Here is a 21030-nt window from a genome sequence, read left to right as displayed (position 1 = left end):
TCAAAGCGTGCGGCATAGGAACGAGAAGGGCCACCTGGGGGGCGAGAGTAGGCAGTATAAGTAGACCGGGTCGGGGAACTCCAGCGACTGCGACAGTGCCGAGAAATGTGCCCGATTCGATGGCATTGGAAAGAAATGGGCTTGTCGTCAGCAGTGCGCCATTCAGGTGGGTTGCGGAAACGTGGTGGGTAAGAAGGTGCAGGACGGGGCGGAATCGAAGAAGCCGGGCGGGTATCAGGACGATGGGCCGAGCAGATGGTGTGAAGACCCATGCTTTCGAACTCTTGGTGGACAACTGCCTGGATCAGTGAGACCGTGACTACAGATGTGTTGGTGGGACGGAAGTCGAAGGCAGCCGGATAGGCGGCCTCTATCTCACGCTGGACGATCCTGGTAACATCGCCAGTGTTGTTGGGACGAGGAGTGTCGGCACAGGACGACGTCGCTGGGGTGTTGGCCAGACGTGCAAACTGCTAGTCAATACGTCGGCTTTTAGCGAGTTCCAGGCGGCGGCACTCTTTTATAACAGCATCCACCGTCGTTACGTTGTTGCAAACGAGCACGTTGAAGGCGTCATCGGCAATGCCTTTGAGGATGTGGGCAACGCTGTCTGACTCAGTCATGTGGGTGTCAACTTTGCGGCACAGAGCCAAGACGTCCTGAATGTACGTGACATAGGGCTCTGTTGACGTCTGCACACGGCTGGATAGCACCTTCTGCGCGGCAAGTTGGTGACCGTAGGGGTTGCCGAACAAGTCTCGAAGCTGTGTCTTAAGTGAATCCCAACTGGTGAGCTCATCTTCGTGCGTGCGATACCAAACTCTAGGTGTGCCACCGAGGTAAAAGACTACGTTGGCGAGCATAATAGTAGGGTCCCACCGGTTATTGCGGCTGACGTGTTCATACAGGCTGATCCAGTCATCGACGTGTTCCCCATCTTTGCCCGAGAATACGTCAGGATCACGGGGAGCGGGGAGAGTGATGTAGGTAGTCGAAGTGGCAGCAGGTGTCGGAGCCGGCGGAGTCGGGTTGTCGTCACCGGGAGCCATGAAGGAAGGCTCAACGTACCGTCCACTGCGAAGCTCCGTGACGAGGTACATGGAACGTCCACATCCACCAGATATGTTACGTAGGAAGACGCAGAGGAAAAGCTACGTACAAGTATATTGACAAGAAAATACGCTGCGCTTTGCCAAGGGGCAACAGCCCACGCTAGCTTCTAATCGTCGTCGTCCTCTTCACACTGCTCGCCTTTTCGTGATCGCATATATTGTTCCATAGCAATATTATATAACATATTGCCTGATAGTTCTACAAAGGGTCCTGTTAAGCTTGCTTCACTCGAGAGGGCTCGTATGTTGAACGTTGCCAGGTAAATGTGATATGATTTATATGATAGGATCTTCTTTCGTGTACCTTTGCAATACTGTTCAACATGCTGTACGCGAAAACGTTTTTCTTAAGCCAGCTTTCTGGATAAATCCACTGAGCACCTGGTGGGACATGCTTTCATAGAAAATGGGCGTTGCTGTTGTGCTACTAATTTCTCTTATAGGTAATTCCTGAACATTGTTTTCGAGGGGAGAAAGTTTTCGTTCCTCGATATTTTAGCAAGTGCTTGCTTTATACATTATTATCTTTCTTGTGCTATCAGGCGAATTATAATACGATTTCACAATATAATTTGTGTGGTAATGCTCCCGACTTAGGCGTTATCAATCGCTGCAAGATTCGTATGCGCGTACGTGACTTCGCGCTTTATATTGTTATAACTTACGCTGCCTGGCAATGGTTGCTGAAGTTGTCTTTTTTGTTTCATCGCTAAACACATTTATTTCATGGCATTGTCACACCACATCCAAGGATCTGACTCAAGCGGAAATACCCAAGGTGTCCCTATAATTGCTATTACAATAATAAGATTTCACAATAGATGTTTTTTTGGTAACGTTACTGATTAAGGTGTTATCCATCTTTGCAATATCTGCATATGCGTACACAATTTGGCATTTTGTATTGTCATAACTTGTGCTGCCCCGGCAAATTTGCTGACGTTGTTCTATTTCTTTCATTGGTAAACACACTTGTTCCATGGCACTATCAACAACATCCAAGAATATGACTCAAGCGGAATTTCTAGGACCGGTATGATATCTTTTGGCCTATCATTTAGCGAGCAGATTAGCTTCAGCCTGATTTCGTACCATATACCAGCTCTGTTACCAGCCTTCAATGTAGTGGCGAAGCAATTTCTCATTTGACTAATATTGCCAGGAAAAATATTGTAGAAAACCTAAGATAGCCATAATTAGTCGCCTCAATATAGTCTAATATCGGTAGCCCCAAGCAAAATGTTTGCCCCATGTCGAGCGACTCGAAACAGCAAAGATAATGAGCAGCACTTGTTCGTTTTCGTTTTATCGCTCGGGTAGCAGCACTATAGGAAACTGGCCGAGAATCGTGCGGATAAACTAAATGCATGCGGAAAACTAAAGACGAGTATCACCGAAGCTTGGGGACATTTCTTCATCCACAAACTTTATGATGCATCAAGCGTCGCCAACATTTTTATGTGCATCGCTGTACATTCTTTGGAATCGCCGGTACACACGTGTAGTCGCGAACATACAGCAGTATGCGTGCCGCTTTTCTATCTTATTACGCCACAGTCCTACGCTTGATAATTGGCTACAACATTCAGCACACCTCGGATGCAGTATCCTCTTGTACCGAGGGTCATCTTGAAAGCACTGATCTGATAAAACACGGCCTCAGCAAAAAGGTAAATTATGTATTCCTGAATATGTACGTTACATACTCCAAAATAGTTTTCTTATAAAGTAATTGTTATGTTAAACATCATTAGCATATTCTGCGTCTGCATCCTTCAATTTGTTGGTGTTTCAAGCGAATGTGCATTGTGTTTTCCGGCGGCCCATTGCGTTTCTTCAAAATGCTATACAATAAAGACAACGATCTATATTAAAAATGGCTAATGTCATTTTACTGAGTCTGCATTTGGTTTCGGTTCTAGGTATGATTTTATTAACCCATGTGACCGCTCCGTGAATGAAAACAAACCACGCCTTACCTTCATAGTCTCAGAATGGATAACTTGGCTGGGTCGCTTACTTGCATCTCGAAACTATAAGAGCGCACAAGGACTAGAACGAAGAGAGTAGAGAGGAGGAAGCACCTCGTCCTGTCCACTCTCTTCGTTCTCGTCTTTGTGCGCTTTCAGACATTCACGATTCATGGTCTCGAGGAATTCACGAAAACCAGTGTTAATCAGGAAATTTCCTTTATTGCTCGACCAGTTTATATACTCCCCTAATTATTAAACATCCCATCCTGGCACGTACATTTTATTTGCTGTCTCTAAGAAACAAGTCCGATATGATTATTGAAAATTGGGACCATACAGTAACCTTCTTTATGTCTGGGGAAGGCTTTCTTTATTCTTAATGTGTATTATATCGGCTATAATTTCTTCTCTTTCAGATTACTGAATGTTTATCTGCTGCTCACCAAAATACGGTATGAATTAATACATCCATGCAACGCTGTTTCGTCAGTCTAGCACTACAATATATGACTGAGCAGTACTGCGACAATTTTAATATAGTTTTGAAGAAACAAAATTCATCTCACTTATACTCGCAAAAAGTGAGCATATCTTATTCTTTTCAACAAACAGTGGCCCTTTTGCTCTTATTCTTTTGCGTGCTAAATAGGGCTTTACTTATTTCGAATTTTATTTACGTTGCGTGGATTTAAACACAAAAAAATCAGCAAGATCCAATATAATGGTCTAAAAAGATAGCTTCTTGACAGGAACTGAAGTGCAACTAATACGCAGATATATAATTTCCATTAATCTAATTAAAGGCAGTAAGTAGAAGTAAAATACCCGTATAGTAAACGCCATAAATTAGAGTAATTGCTGTTGTCACGACAAAGCGTTGTAACTTGATCGATAAATAAACATTAATAATCATGTATCAGCAGTATACTGGGACAGCTCTTGAATACGTCCTCAGCCGTCTCTAACGTATTCAGCTGCTCATTGTCCACACACGACACCCTGGATATGACTGACATTTGCAAATTTTCTTTCGCCTACAGAGTTCGATCATGTATACAGACCTAAAACTTTCTGAACGATTTCTACGTGCTTCAGAAAAGAACGTGGTATGTAAACGAAAATCATGTTTTCGATGTTGCGGGAATTGTCGGGTTTGCATATATAACAAAAAAAAGCACACAATAATTTGGCGCATCCGTGTCTATTAGATCATCATCATTATCATCATCATCATCATCATCATTATAAGCCTGGTTACGCCCACTGCCGGGCAAAGGCCTCGGCAATACTTCTCCATCTACCCCGGTCATGAACTAATTGTAGCCATGTTGTCCCGGCATCCCTCAAGAGAAAAGTGTATAACAGCTGTGTCTTACCAGTACTCAAGTACGGGACAGAAACTTACAGGCATACGAAAAGGGCACTATTTAAATTGAGGACTACACAACGAGCTATGGAAAGAAGAATGATAGGTGTAACAGTAAGAGATAAGAGAAGAGCAGATTGGGTGAGGGAACAAACGCGAGTTAATGACATCTCAGTTGAAACCAAGAAAGAGAAATGGGCATGGGCAGGACATGTAATGAGGAGGGAAGATAACCGGTGGTCATTAAGGGTTACAGACTGGATTCCGAGGGATGGGAAGCGTAGCAGGCGACGGCAGAAAGTTAGGTGGGCGGATGAGATTAAGAAGTTTGCAGGGACAACATGGGCACAATTAGTATATGACCGGGGTAGTTGGAGAAGTATGGGAGAGGCCTCTGCCCTGTAGTGGGCGTAACCAGACTGATGATGATGATGATGTCCTGGCAAACTTAATCTCATCCGCCCACCTGACTTTCTGCCGCCCCCGTCTACGCTTCCCTTCCCTTGGAATCCAGTCCGTAACCCTTAAAGACCATCGGTTATCTTCCCTCCTCATTACATGTCCTGCCCATGCCCATTTCTTTTTCTTGATTTCCATTACGTCATTAACTCGCGTTTGTTCCCACACCCAATCTGCTATTTCCTTATCCCTTAACGTTACACCCATTATTTTTCTTTCCATAGCTCGTTGCATCGTCCTCAATTTAAGTAGAACCATTTTTGTAAGCCTCCAGGTTTCTTCCCCGTACGTGAGTACTGGTAAGCCACAGCTGTTAGACACTTTTCTCTTGATTGATAACGTCAACATGCTGTTCATGATCTGAGAACGCCTGCCAAACCCACCCTAGCCCATTGTTATTGTTACGGGAAGGAAGAAGCATGCGTCTATTTACAGATGGCTTTTAATTTCGGAGCCAGCAAGCGTAGAGCAGCGATAATGCTACACTCTTCTTCGTCGTCTCCAAGGCCACCATCATCGTCCTCCTTTTCTCACATTACCGACTATGACATCACCTCCGTCGGAAAAAGCACCTTATTGGTGCGGCTCTTCGGTCTGAGAAAGGTGAAGGCACCGTGGCATCCAGCGGAGACACTTCATATGTGACAGGGGTCACCTGGCGAAAGATGCGGTAAGGACCATACTACCGCGAGAGGAATTTCTCCGAAAGACCAACACGCCGAGTTGGATACCAAACCAGCACAAGAGTACCTGGTTTGTAGTACACGTTGTGATGGCGCTGGTCGTAACGGCACTTCTGGCATGTCTGTGAAGCAGAAAGACGAATGCGGGCAATCTGGCGTGCTTGGGTCGCTGTGGCTATGACATCCCGAGTGTACTCTGTCGGCGAGTCGAGTGTGGTCGAAAGGGGAGTCTCAAAAGGCAAAGTCAGCTCACGGCCGAAGAGGAGATAGAAGGGTGAATATCCAGCTGTGTCGTGGCGCGAGGAATTGTAGGCGAACGTGACAAATGGTAGAGCAATGTCCCTGTCGCGATGATCGGAGGAAACATACATTTCTAACATGTCAGTTAATGTGCGGTTAAGGCGTTCGGTAAGACCGTTAGATTGAGGGTGGTAAGTTTGTGTTTAGTAGCACATGACCAAAGTAGATCGTCTATGACTTTGGCAAGAAAGTATCTGCCACGATCGGTGAGAAGTTGACAAGGTGCACTGTGATGCAAGATAACGTCGTGAAGCAAGAAATCAGCGACGTCTGTGGCACAGCTGGTCGGTAGGGCTCTAGTAATGGCATAGCGAGTTGTATAGACCGTAGCCACGGCAATCCACCTATTTCCGTCATTTGATATAGGGAATGGTCCGAGAAGATGAACGCCAACGCGAAAAAAATGGTCGGCCGGTATATCCAAAGGCTGCAGCAGTCTGGCGGGAGGCACAGCTGGTCTTTTCCGGCGTTGACACGACTCACACGAGGCAACATTGCGCCGGACGGAGCGGTTGAGACGGGGCCAGAAAAACCGTCCCCGAATGCGGTCATAGGTCCGCGTGACGCCAAGGTGTCCAGCGGTGGGAACGTCGTGCAGTTGCTGCAGTACAATCTGTCGAAGATGAGACGGAATGACGGCTAGGAGCTCGGGCCCGTCGGGGTGCATGTTGCGGCGATACAGGATGCCATTTTGTAGTACGAACATGTGAAGGGATGGGTCAGACGGATCAGAGAGAAGGCGTTCGATAATGGGGCGTAAAGACTCATCGCGTCGTTGTTTAGCGCCAATTTCTTGCAAGGCAGAGAGCGAAAGAACGCAGATTGGTGCGACATCCACTAAACCGTCCGGTACATCGACGGGATGACGAGACAGGCAGTCGGCGTCCTGATGTAGACGACCCGACTTGTAGACCGCAGTGTATGTGTATTCTTGTAGCCGTAGGGCCCAGCGACCGAGGTGTCCGGTGGGATCCTTGAGGGAGGAAAGCCAACAAAGGGCGTGGTGGTGAGTTGTAACTGTAAATGGTCGACCATATATGTAGGGTCGGAACTTGCCCACCGCCCAAATGAGGGCGAGACACTCGCGCTCAGTAATCGAGTAATTGCGCTCTGCGGGAGAGAGGAGGCGGCTGGCGTAGGCGATGACACGGTCGTGCCCACATTGGCGTTGAGCTACAACTGTGCCGATGCCGTAGCCACTGGCGTCAGTACCATTTTCTGTCGGAGCGGAGGCGTCAAAATGGGCGAGAACAGGAGGTGTGGTGAGCAGCGTGATGAGCTGCGAGAAAGCAGACGCCTGTTCAGAGCCCCAACTGAAAGGAACGTCTTTCTTCAGGAGGTCAGTCAGGGGACGGGCAACATCGGCGACATTTTCCACAAACCTGCGGAAGTACGAGCAAAGGCCAATAAAGCTGCGAACATCTTTGGCACAAGTTGGGACGGGGAAATTCTGCACAGCATGAACTTTAGCGGAACCATGCTCGGACGAGGTGTCCGAGCATGGTTATTTGGCGGTGACCGAAGTGGCACTTGCACGAGTTGAGCTGTAAGCCAGCGGTGCGAAAAACAGAAAGAACAGATGAAAGCCTGTCAAGATGCGTCGAAAAAGTTGAAGAGAATACGATGACGTCATCGAAGTAGCACAAACAGATGGACCATTTCAAACCATGTAAGAGCATGTCCATCATCCGTTCAAAGGTCACCGGGGCATTGCACAAGCCAAAAGGCATTACCCGGAACTGATATAGGCCGTTTGGTGTGACGAATGCGGTCTTTTCATGGTCCATTTCAACCACGGCAATTTGCCAATATGCAGAGCGAAGGTCTATAGATGAAAAATAAGTGGCACCGTGGAGACAATCCAGACCATCGTCAATGCGGGGAATTGGATATACATCTTTCTTGGTGATCGTGTTTAGATGAAGATAGTGAACGCAGAATCGCCAGCTGTTATCCTTCTTTTTGACGAGAACAACAGGGGACGCCCACGGGCTGGAAGAGTGTTCAATAATCCCTTTGACAAGCATCTTGTCAACCTCGCTCTGGATAACTTGTCGCTCAGAAGGCGACACCCGGTATGGGCATCGGCGAACAGGTGCTGCATCGCCGGTATTTATACGATGCTTCACGACCGTAGTTTGACACAAAGGGCGATCGTTCAGGTCGAAAATGTCGGAGTAGGACTCGAGGAGGCCACGGAGCTCTGCGGCTTGTTGGGTTGAGAGGTCTGGTGCAATCATCTTTGTAAAGTCGTCGGTCGGGGCTGATGCAGAAAGCGCAGAATGAGCATTGGTCGAAGACGGCGCAACAGATAGAGCGGAAATGTGGCACTCGTGTGTTGGTGACAACGTCGGTAGAGACATGCCTCGAGGAAGTACTTGTGGGCACTGTCCGAAATTTGGGATGGGAAGACATGTCTGATTGTCTGCAACAGAAACGATAGTGTGCGGGAAGGAGACATTGTGAGAAAGCAGGACTGAAGTCGTGGGAGTAAGGACATAGTCACCATCAGGTACAGGTGGGAGGGCTAAGACAGGGATGCAGGTTGCTGCAAGAGATGACAGGCGTATAAAATCCGCGGAACAAAGCTGAGTTGGAGCATGAGCAGGAAGGTCAAAGAGGACAGGTAGTGGTAGGTCAAGTTGTACAAGGCCGGCGGAACAGTCAATCAGAGCAGAATGGGCGGCCAATAAGTCGAGTCCAAGGATAATATTGTGAGGGCAACGTTCGAGCACGCTATACAAAACGGACGTGTGGCGACCGGCGACACTGACACGAGCGGTACACATTCCAAATACAGCCGGAGTTCCACCGTCAGCGACCTGAAGCAGTCGAGTCGGAGCAGGAGTCAGTACTTTCTTCAAGCGCGTTCGAAGCACCGCACTTATGATGGAAATTTGTGCGCCAGTGTCGATGAGTGCTGTAACAGCCAAACTATCCACGTCCACGTCCAGAAGGTTCCGATTAGTAGGCAGGGTCAGCAGAGGAATTTCAAGCCGGGGTTCTAGAGCAGCGTCACCTCCAGGAGCTGCCGCAGTTAGTTTCCCGTCGGAGAGCGGCGACGGTAAGCTGGGGATGGAGAGCGACGCAGCTGGGGCGAACGGGAGCGGCGACTATGTGGTGATGGTGAGCGGCTGGTCGCGGCGACTCGAGCGTTGTCAGGAGCGTCTTCAACCTCGGTGGAGAGTGATGGCGGGCGAGGATTCAGTGGGGAGCGGCGGTAGGCGGGAAATCTTGGTCGAGAGTGGGGTGACCAGGAACTATGACAGTGGCGAGAGATGTGGCCCACACGTCCACAGTAAAAGCAGATGCATGTGTGCGCCATTCGGCCGGGTTGCGATAGCTCGGATATGGACCGTATTGGCTCCGGTGAACAGGGGCAGAGGCAGCAGACGAAGCAAAGTCAGGACGGCTGGCGGAGCAGATGGACGGAAGGCCCACATTGGTAAGTTCTTGGCAAATTACCGACTGAATGAGAGACACAAGCGGCCGGGAATTGTCAAAGCACTGCGTCACTGGCGTGGCAGGAGACGCTGTTTCGATTTCTCGCCGAACGATACGTGCGACGTTCTCGCAGGAGGTGGGCTCACGCGGCGGACAAACGTCTACGCACGTCGATGAAGCTGCGGTACAAGGTAGACGCGTAAACTGTTGAACTATGCGGCGACTCTTCGCGCCTTCAAAGCGGCGACATTCGTTAATGATTTCATTGACCGTCGTCCGCGATGCCTTTTAAAACATGGCTGACCTTGTCTGCATCTGCCATATTGTTATCCACTTTGCGGCGAAGGGCGAGGACGTCCTGGATATACGCCACGTAAGATTCAGTGGACGTCTGCACACGGGTGCCAAAGTCCTTCTTCGCAGCACGTTGGCGGCCGACGGGCTTGCCGAACAAATCTCTAAGCTTCTGCTTGCACTGGTCCCAACTCGCAATGTCTTCTTCGTGTGTTTCGAACCAGACCCGTGCCGTTTTCTTGAGGCAGAATATTATATTGGTCAGCATAAGCGTGTTATTCCACCTGTTGTGTGCGCTGACCCTTTCGTAATTCTGCAACCAGTCATCGACGTCAGCGTTGTCGATCCCGGAAAACATGCCAGGGCTGCGAGGCTGGGCCAGGATGACCGTCGGTGGCGACGCGGGGCCGTGGTTGAACTCTCTCCTTCGCAAGACATGGCGGCCAGGTTATGTCCGCTGCGGAGCTCCGTCTTGCGCAGGTGATTACCCCGCACCTCCACCAAAGATGTTACAGGAAGGAAAAAGCGTGCGTCTATTTACAGATGGCTTTTAATGGCGGAGCCAGCAAGCGTAGAGCAGCGATAATGCTACACTCTTCTTCGTCGTCTCCAAAGCCACCATCATCGTCCTCCTTTTCCCACATTACCGACTGGGACATTATTATTCTGATTATTTCAGTCTCGTGATCCGGATCCGTGGTCTCTACCTGCCCTAAGTAGATGTATTCCCTTACCACTTCCAGTGCCTCACTACCTATGATAAGCTGCTGTTCTCTTCCGAGACTGTTAAACATTAAATTAGTTTTCTGCGTATTATTTTTAGACACACTCTTCTGCTTTGCCTCTCCAGGTCATTCAGCATATATTGCAATTGGTCCCCTGAGTTACTAAGCAGGGCAATATCGTCAGTGAATCGCAAGTTACAAAGGTATTCTCCATTAACTTTTATCGGCAAATATTCCCAATCCAGGTCACTGAATACCTCCTGTAAACACGCTGTGAATAGCATTGGAGAGATCGTATCTCTATGCCTGATGCCCTTCTTTATTGGGGGTTTTTTTGCTTTCTTTATGGAGGACTACGGTGGCTGTGGTGTCGCTATATGTATCCTTCAGTATTTTTACGTAGGACTCGTCGACATCCTGATTCCGTAATGCCTGCATGACTGCTGAGTTTTCGACTGAATCACTTTCTCGGAATCAATAAAAGCTATGTATAAGGGTTGGTTGTATTCAGCAAATTTCTCTATCAATTGATTTATATTGTGAATATGGTCTCTTGTGGAGTAGCATTTACTAAATCCTGCCTGGTCCTTTGGTTGACAGTAGTCTAAGGTGCTCCTGATTCTATTTGCGATTAACTTAGTAAATACTTTCTGAGCAACGGACAGTAACCTGATCGGTCTATAATTTTGTCAAGTTTTTTCACGTCCCCTTTCTTATGGATTAAGAATAGGTTGGCGTTCTTCCAAGATTGCGGTACCCTCGAGGTCATGAGGCACTGCGTATACAGGGTGGCCAGTTTTTCTATAACAATCAGCCCACCATCCTTCAACAAATCTGCTGGTACTTGATCCTGCCCAGCTGCCTTCCTCCTTTGCATAGCTCCCAAGGCGTTCTTTACTTCTTCCGGCGTTACTTGTGGGATTTCAAATTCCTCTAGACTATTCTCTCTTCCATTATCGTCGTGGGTGCCACTGCTACTGTATAAATCTCTATAGAACTCGTCAGCCATTTGAACTATCCCCTCCATCCATGGTAAGGTTTGTAACAGCTCACCCAAGACAAGGACAACAGAAGGAATAAAACGACGAGACGGTGCAGAGTCTCAGCTGATATATTATTGAAGATATGTCTAACATATATATATAGGTGCCATAATGACAACCATGACATGCACAACATACAGCTATGCGTCGAGGCAACTGTGACAAACTGACGCATAATCAAAATTGACATAGGTATTCCCTGTTGTCCTTGTCTTGGGCGCACTGTTACAAGCCTTACCATGAATCCCAACCAACTGGCCCAATTTGCCGTTCTAATATGTCCTCCATATTGCGAATCATATTGCCGGCTTTGACTCTTATCGCATACATCCGATTCTTGCGTATTCCAAGTTTCTTCTTCACTGTACTTAGGCTGCCTTCGTTCCTGAGAGCATGTTCAATTCTATCCATATTATACTTCCTTATGTCAGCTGTCTTACGCTTGTTGAATAACTTCGAAAGTTCTGCCAGTTCTATTCTAGCTGAAGGGTTAGAGGCATTCATACATTGGCGTTGCTTGATCAGATTTTTCGCCTCCTGCGATAGCTTACTGCTATCCAGTCTCACGGAGTTACCACCGACTTCTACTGCACACTCCTCAATGATACCCTTAAGATTGTCGTTCATTGCTTCAACACTAAGGTCGTCTTCCTGATTTAAAGCCGAATACCTGTTCTGTAGCTTGATCAGGAATTGCTCCATTTACCCTTTTACCGCTAACTGATTCATCGGCATCTTATTTACCAGTTTCTTCCGTTCCCCCCTCAAGTCTAGGCTAATTTGAGTTCTTACCATTCTATGGTCACTGCAGCGCACCTTGCCGAGCACGTCCACATCTTGTATGTTGCCAGTGTTATCGCAGAGTATAATGTCTATTTTAGTTCTAGTCTCGCCATTCGGGCTCCTCCACGTCCACTTTCAGCTATCCCGATTGCGGAAGAAGGTATTCATTATCCGCATATTACGCTGTTCTGCAAATTCTACTAACAACTCTTCACTGCCATTCCTAGAAGCTATGCAATATTCCCCCACTGATTTGTCTCCAGCCTGCTTCTTGCCTACCCTGGCATTGAAGTCGCCCATCAGTGTACTGTATTTTGTTTTGACTTTACCAATCGCCGATTCAACGTCTTCATAGAAGCTTTCGACTTCCTGGTCATTATGACTGGATGTAGGGGCGTAGACGTGTACAACCTTCATTTTGTACCTCTTATTAAGTTTCATAACAAGACCTGCCACCCTCTCGTTAATGCTATAGAGTTCCTGTATGTTACCAGCTATGTTCTTAGTAATCAGGAATCCGACCCCTAGTTCTCGTCTCTCCGCTAAGCCCCGGTAGCACAGGACGTGCCCGCCTTTTAGATGCTTCTTTTGGCCTCCTCGCTTCATTGAGCCTTATTATATCCCATTTACTGCCCTCTAATTCCTCCAATAACACTGCTACACTCACCTCACTACATAACGTTTCAGCGTTAACGGTTGCCCGGTTCAGATTCTAATGGCGGCCTGTCCGGACTCAGGGTTTCTTACCACCCTCTGTTGCGTCACAGGTCTGACCGCCGCAGTTGTCATTTGCTTCCCAGCTGCTGGGTACTGAGGGGCGGGGTTTGATTGTTTCATTCATGTCGGAGATTGTGGCCAAGTACTGCACCAGTGTGGCCAATCCTGCTCTGACAAGGGAGTGCGTTGCCTGTTCTGGCCACCGGGGTCAGGCCGCACTCCAGGCCTTGTTTATCCAATTTTATGAGCACGCGGATTTTCTTTAATCCGGTGGAAAATTGCGCGGCACCCGGATTCGAGCCCCGGTCCTCTCGCACGCGAGGCGGATGTTGTACGTCTATGCCACCGCAGCGCCGTGATTACATATTCATCTAAATGAGGTCCCTTTCTTCGTAACACAAGCTACTTAAAAAATTAAACACTCGAGTCACACATAGGGTGATGCCATAACACACACCATGCGGAGTAGGTGCCTCAAGGTAAGTTGTTGTTTCTAAATACACAAATAAATCTTTCCATATTAATAAAAACCGTAATAATTTTATAATTCTTTGTATGGCTCGTAGTGCAAGGGGCCAATTGCAGTGGCAAACTGAAAAAATATAAAATTACAACTTGAGGTTCTTCCCTTCTCCGCATTTATTGAGGTCTTTATTCCAGAGAGAGTAAAGTTCAATTCCTTCTTCAAGGTGACCTCGCTAAGAGCTACCTGCTTGCAATATATAATGTCATTACTGCATTATATTGACCCAAAGTTTACGATGTGAGAAACATGTCCGCCACTGGTAGTGTTACAGGATGCTGTGGCACGTTCTCATAACTCGATAGCAGGACTTTCCGACCAGGTCTTCAAATCACATAAAGCAGAGCGCACTTGTCAAAGCACATTGTATGGTCCTGGAGGCCTATAATATGCACACATTTATTGCAGAGGAACTTGCACGTCATACACCACTTCAAAGAAGTGTGAAGAATTCTTTACATGACTGATTTTACCTCCACAACAAAAATCCAGCGCAAGCATGGCGAAGGCTGGAGATAAAAATTCAAGAAAACGATAAGAACGAGATCAAGGTAAAAGCGGGAGTTAACGATTAGACAAGTGGACTTGTCTTTTGCAGGCGACATATGCTTTCCGTGGCACACTATACACAGGTAGGATTCTTCTAAAGGGGAGGCGCGGTAACCCGTGTGGGCTACGCAACGACTTGGGGTGTGTAAGCGGCCAGAGTGTAAAAATTTAATTATGGAGTTTTATGTGCCCAAACCGCGATCTTATTAGGCAAGCCGTAGTGGGGGATTCAGGAATGACTTGGACCATCTGGGGTTCAATAACGTGCAAGCACAGTACAGTACAGTGCAAGTACAGTCCTAAATACACGAGTGTTTTCGCATTTCGCCCCGGTAGAAATGCGGCCGCTGTAGGGGAGATTCGATCCCGTGACCTCGTGCTTAGCAGCCCAACACCATAGCCACTAAGGAACCACGGCGGGTAGGCAGAGAGAGTAGAAGTGAAAAGAAAGGTGTGCTGTTCAACGTCGGTGGAGTAATGTGAGGTAGCGCTGTGGGGGGTGTCAGCCCGTTGACGTGTCCCTGTAGGTTCCTTTTCTCGTAGAGGGGGGAGGGGGTTATCTGCTCTTCTGGAGGTCAGTGAACTGTCGTCTCTCTGAAAGAATAGAAGAAGCGACAGAAAATGGTGCCCGTGAAAATAAAAAGATGACAAAATGAATAATTATTGATGGAGCTGCGGGGTAATCACTTGCGCAACACGGAGCTCCGCAGCGGACGTAACCTGGCCGCCATGTAATCCCAAGGAGATTCTTCAACCACGGCCCCGTTTTCGCCTGCGACTGTCATCCTGTCGCAGCCTTGCGACCTTAGCATGTTTTCCGGCATTGACACCGTTGACGTCGATGACTGGTTGAAGAATTAAGAGCGGGTCAGCGCGCACACAATAGGTGGGATAACAAGCTTATGCTGGCTAACATTATTCTACCTAACGAAAACAGCACGGGTACGGTTCGAGACACATGAAGAAGAGATTAAAAGTTGCGCCCAGTGCAAACAGTAGCTTAGAGATTTGTTTGGCAAGGCCGTCGGCCGCCAACGTGCTGCTAAGAAGGACCTTGCGACCCGTGCATAGGCACCCACTGAATCTTACGGGCGTACTTCCAGACGTCCTCGCTCTTTGCCGCAAGGTGGATAACAATATGGCAGAGGCAGAGAAGGGCAGCCACGTTTTAAAAGGCATCGCATACGACGCGTTAACCTTCTTGTTTACGAGAATATAACAACGGTCAATGTGACCATTAACGAATGTCGCCGCTTTGAAGACGCAAAGAGCCGCTGCATAGTTAAACAATTTAAGCCTACATCCAATACCCCAGCTTCCTCGACGTGCGAAGACATTTGTCCACCACGTGAGATCACATCCTCCGAGAACGTCGTACATGTCGCCCGGTGAGAAACCGAAGCAGCGTCTCCGGCCACGACAGTGACGCAGTGCTTTGACGATTCCCGGCCACTCATGTCCTTCATTCAGTCGGTCATTCACCAAGAACTTGTCAATGTGGGTATTCCGTCCATTTGCTCCGCCAGCCATCATGACTTTGCATCGTCTACTGTCTCTGCCTCTGTTCACGGTAGTCAATACGGTCCATATCACAGCTATTGCAACCAGGCCGAATGGCGAACATATGATGTTAGACCCATATGCTTTTATTGTGGACATGTGGGCCACATCTGACGCCACTGTCGAAGTTCCCACTCACGAGCAAGCTTTCCCGCCTACCGCCGCTCCCCACTGAATCCTCGCCCGCATGGAATCTCTACCGAAGTTAAAGAGGCACCTAACAACACTCGAGCGGCTGTGCCTGGCCGCTCACCATCACCACACAGTCACCGCTCTCGTTTGCCCCAGCTGCGTCGCTCCCCGTCCCCAGCTTGCCCTCCCTGCTATCCGACGGGAAAGTAACTAGGAGAGCTCCTGGAGGTGGTGCTGCTCTAGAAGCCCGGCCTGAAATTCCTCTGCTGACCCTGCCTAATAATCGGGGCTTTCTGGACGTGGATGGTGTTCCCATTACCACACTCATCGACAAGGGAGCACAAACTTCCATCATGAGTGCGGAGCTTCGTACCCACTTGAAAAAGTACAGACTCCTGCTGTGCCTCGACTGCTCCAGGTTGCCGACGGTAGAGCTCCAGCTGGGCTTGGAATATGTACTGCATTTGTCAGTGTCGCCGGTCACCTCACGTTCATCTTGTTTAGTGTGCTCGAACGTTGCCTTCACAATGTGAACCTCGGACTAGACTTTTTGACCGCCGATTCTGCCCTGATTGACTGTTCAGCCGGCCCTGTACAGCTTGATCTACCCCTAACTCTTGCTGTTGACCTTTCTGCTCAAGCTCCAACTCAGCTTTGTTCTGAGGATTTTATTCGTCCTCTATCTTTAGCAGCAACCTTCATAACTGTTTCGGTCTGCCCACTTGTACCTGACAAAGAGTTTTCTTACCCCCGAGACTTCAGTCCAACTTTCCCACAATGTCTCCTTCCCACATGACATCCTTTCTGTAGCAACAATCAGACATGTCTTCGTATCCAGCTTTCTTGGACACGAGGGTTTAGTTCGCGTGAGTGCCACCACGTCGTGTACCGTCCTTAAGCTTTTCAAACTTCCTGCGGTCACGCGTGATGACGTCAACAAAACAAAAATAAAATAATTTAATGCTATCCCTGTGCACTGAACTTCACCACAATGCTTGTCCCGCCGGCATTATCAGTGTTCTTGATAAAGCGTAGCCACTCGCCACCTGGAAATGACTTATCATCCTGAGAGCGTTTAGACGCGTCGAGCGATGATTGTTTCTCGGCTTTTGATACGGTTCTTCTTTCTTTCGTCTTTTTCTTTCTTCTTTTTCATGCTACGAGGTAAACAAGCTAGGGTAACCTTAACAAGTACTCCGTCGCAGTCTTTCTCTAGTCGGCACATATTCTTAACGTCCGAACATCGCACAGCGTCTACGAGAGACACCGTCATGGACGGCTTTTGATTTTTACCTATCGATTTCGTTAAGGCGCCCCCAATTATTTCCCCAGCGACTTTGCAATCAGCACTCATGGGCTACCGAAGTAGCTGCAAATCGAGATGTGCTTACGTATTAAGACATATAGATGGATATGTTGGTTTTGCACCTTGACGCAAAAGTAACGACACAAGAATTGAGCAAACTGCCTCTGTGTCGTCGTGCATTAGTATGCTATGATTGAAGCTGCTCGCAATATTACGTCACATTTACTGGCCACTGGGCCCGGTACTTCATTGGGTATGACATATAGAGTACCAGCAGTTCAGTTCAGTTTCAGTTTCAGTTTATTATTCGTTCATAACAATTTGTTACGAGATATGTTATGCAGACAAGGGTCCCAAAGTCAGAGACTGCACAGGGACCCTTGGATTAGAAGTTAAACAAAAAAATAAAGCGGAATACAGAGCAGAGAAACAAATAATGAAATAAGCAAAATATAACCAAGAGACTGAGTGACGACACACATAAGAGACAAAAGGAAGAGGAAAGATGCATAATCAATGGTAATTCCACAGCTTCTAAATAGCAAAATAACATTGTAGGAAATTAATCAGACAGCAAATAATTCTTGAGTTCATATTTGAAAGAGTACAAGGTAGTTGACAACTTAATTGAATATGGAAGAATCTTCCAAAGTTTAAGCGCGCAAAAAGAGGAAGCCATCCTTCCGTAATTAGTATGACATAAAGGCAACAAGAAATTTCCTTGTGCTGCAAACCTTGTGTTATTGGGATTAAAAAGGAGATCACAACTAACAAAGTTGTAAGAAACTTGTTGAGTTAGTAATTTGAAAAATAATATCGCTAAATGATAGTTAAACAAACCAGTAACTTGAAGAATGCGGTTTGTACGCAGTTGTGAAGAGGCGTTAGAGAAAAAATGGCTTCGCGTTATAATGCGGATAGCCTGATTTTGAATGTGCTGAAAAGAGGAAAGATGACAATGATAAGTATTACCCCAAGAAGCGATACCATAAATGACATGACTGTGAATGAAAGCGAAGTATAACGATAATAATGCTTCTCTGGAAAAAATGCACGTGATTTGAGTAGTGCTCTAATGCCAAATGCTGTTTTTTCTTTGATGTGTGCAATGTGGCTAGTAAACTTAAGGTAGGGATCTAATTTGATGCCGAGGAAAGAAACACAAGTGGAGGCAGGAATGTCATGCCCATTCAGAGTTATGGTCGGAGAGCAAGGTAAATGTCTCTGTGATGACTTAAATGACATGAATTCCGTTTTCGTAGGGTTTATAACTAGAAAATTGGCGTTAGACCATTCAGTAATTTTTGACAGATCACTGTTTCGTTTCAATGTGAGCGAAAGTAATGATTTATCCGAGAGGGCAACAGTCGTATCGTCGGCGTATAATATAGGTAGGGTATAATTAAGGCAGTCAGCTAAATCATTTGTATAAATGGAAAATAATAGTGGACCTAAAATCGAACCCTGAGGCACTCCTTGGTTAATAATTTTGCTTTCAGCGAAAGGCCGGCCTGCGTAGACTGTTAATTCACGATTAAACAGACAACTTTTTAATAAATTAAGAACTGGACCAGAAATGCCAACAGTTTAGAGAACAAAACATTGTGGTTTATTGTATGAACGGCTTTAGTGAAGTCTAAAAAGACCGAGCCAGCCAAGTATCTGAGATCAAGTGAATGTCGAATATAATCAGTTAATGCTAGCAAAGCCAAGTTAGTCGAGCTTCCTGAACGAAAACCGAACTGACAGGGTTTCAGCAAGCTAAATTTGTTAAGGTAAAGGTTAATACGACGAAGCATTAATTTTTCTACAACTTTACTAATTGAAGGTAAAATACATATGGGACGATAGTTTTGGACTTGAGCTTTGTCACCCTTTTTATGAACAGGAATGACTTTAGCTTTTTTTAGAGTTCTAGGGAATATACCGGTCTTGAACATAAGGTTAATTAAGTTACTGAGAGCATCAGAAATAGTCGGAGCGACAAGCTTTACCTGAAATGCGGAAATTCGATCAAAACCACTACTTGTGTCCTTTAAGTTGAAAATCTCAGTAAGGACTTCTTCAGATGTTACAGGAAACAAAAAGAAAGATTTATCGCATCGGCTCGTATGATAAACAGAAGGAACATGGGTAGTATTATAAATTTCATAAAAGTGTATACTGAACACACGAGCAATGCTAGGTGGATCAGTGATAGTCACATTATTGTAGATTACTTTTTCAATGGAACTGCCAGAACGCGGAACATTCAGAAACTCGCTGATAAGTTGCCATTGTTTCTTCGGATGAAACTTATTTTTCATGAATGTATTTTCGTAATATTGCCTTTTAGATTTCTTCAATAAATTACTCAACATGTTGCAATATTTCTTATAGCGTAATGCTAAATTCACATTGAAAGGCTGTTTTTTATTCTTCCTATACATGCGTTCTTTTTTCCTCATGCTCACAAGTAGCGCATTAGTGACCCAAGGATTATGCGGAAATTTCAATTTCTTTTTTGCACTTAACAGTGACAGTGTTAGCATGAACAGCTTTTAAAATTAAAGGGGAAAATAACTGACGTGCTTCTTCTGGATTTAGTTTGGTAGCTATAACTGTCCAGTCAATTTTGTCAATTGCATTAACAAAATTTATAATATCAAGGCGAGACGTAAGATAACAGGGATCTGACCTAGGAGGGTAAGATTTGAATGTGACGAATACAGGGTAATGATCTGATATGTCTATGTCAATTACACCAGACTCTGGTGAAGGCGAAATATTAGTGAGGGCATGGTCTAAGAGGGAGCTGCTTCCTTGAGTGGAAATCCTGGTGGCTGAAGTTATTAATTGCTCAAGCCCAAAGCCAGAAAAACAGTCCGAATAAGCGCATACAGTACTATTGTCGACATTGAGCAAGTTAATATTTATATCACCTACAATTAGGAAAGGCTTGTTTTCACTAGTAATTGTTTGAAGAACTAAGCTAATATGACGAAGGGAATCAGATATGGAAGAAGATGGGGAATGGTAAATACGGCCAATAATAATTCCGCCAGAATAATGTGGAAAAGACAAGGCATCGGTTTCAATCCAAGCAGTTTCGCAGTGAAATAAATCTATGGAAAGGTCCAGTCTACGTTTATATTTAATGTGGGGTGCGACGAAAATCGCGCTACCACCATGTTGATGTGCAACACGGTTACAATACTCAACCTGATAGACACGGAACCCGTATAAATTGCTATCAGCCGGGTCAAGCCATGTCTCAGTTATGCAGATGAATGAAAAAGTGTGGGAAAGAGAGTCAATGAATGAAGATATGTTATCATGATTCTTACGCAAACTTCGTGCATTGAAGTGAAGCAATGACCAACCAACAGATTTAAGCAGTGACGTAGCTTCAGAAGGTGAAAACAAAGACATCTTTGAGGGAATGATTGGATGCCTAAAACACAGACTAATCGCAAATTAGGTTAATTGATGACGCTGAGGTCAGACTCAGAGCTTATGAAGAACACTTTGCTATTTTCAGTCTTGCGTGCTTTATCTGACAGTTGTCTGTCCAAAGGAACTGCCACTTATGCTGCTTCTTTGGAGCAAGAGCTCGGCTGAACAGACGTTTGTTCTCAAATGTGAGGTGCTCATTGACATATATAGGGCTATCATTATTACCAGAGAGCCCATTCATGGAGGTTCTCAGGCGCACCTTTCGAGCCTTACGAAGGAAGTCATTCTTCTTGAAGCGGGAGCAAAATCGAACGACTAAATTTTTATGGGGTGATTTGCTAGCAACCCAATGAACTGAGTCGATGTCCGCCACATCAATTTGACAGTCAATTGCATCAGCGACAGTGCTCAAAATGGCACAGCAATCCTCTCCTTGCGTTGACGGGATGCCTTTAATTTATATATAGTTCAGCCTGCTGTACTGTTGCATTGATGAAATTCTTTTTGTCAGGGATTCATTTTGCGCTGTCAAAGCCTTGTTTGTAGCGTCAAACAAGGCTTTGATCAAACATAGTCCTCATTTCTTCATACTGCTGACGGATAAAGCCTACACTATCAGCAAGTTC

Source organism: Dermacentor andersoni, chromosome 10 (genome assembly GCF_023375885.2).
Source record: "Dermacentor andersoni chromosome 10, qqDerAnde1_hic_scaffold, whole genome shotgun sequence".
In the NCBI taxonomy this organism is placed as follows: Eukaryota; Metazoa; Arthropoda; class Arachnida; order Ixodida; family Ixodidae; genus Dermacentor; species Dermacentor andersoni.
This window is presented reverse-complemented; position numbering follows the sequence as displayed.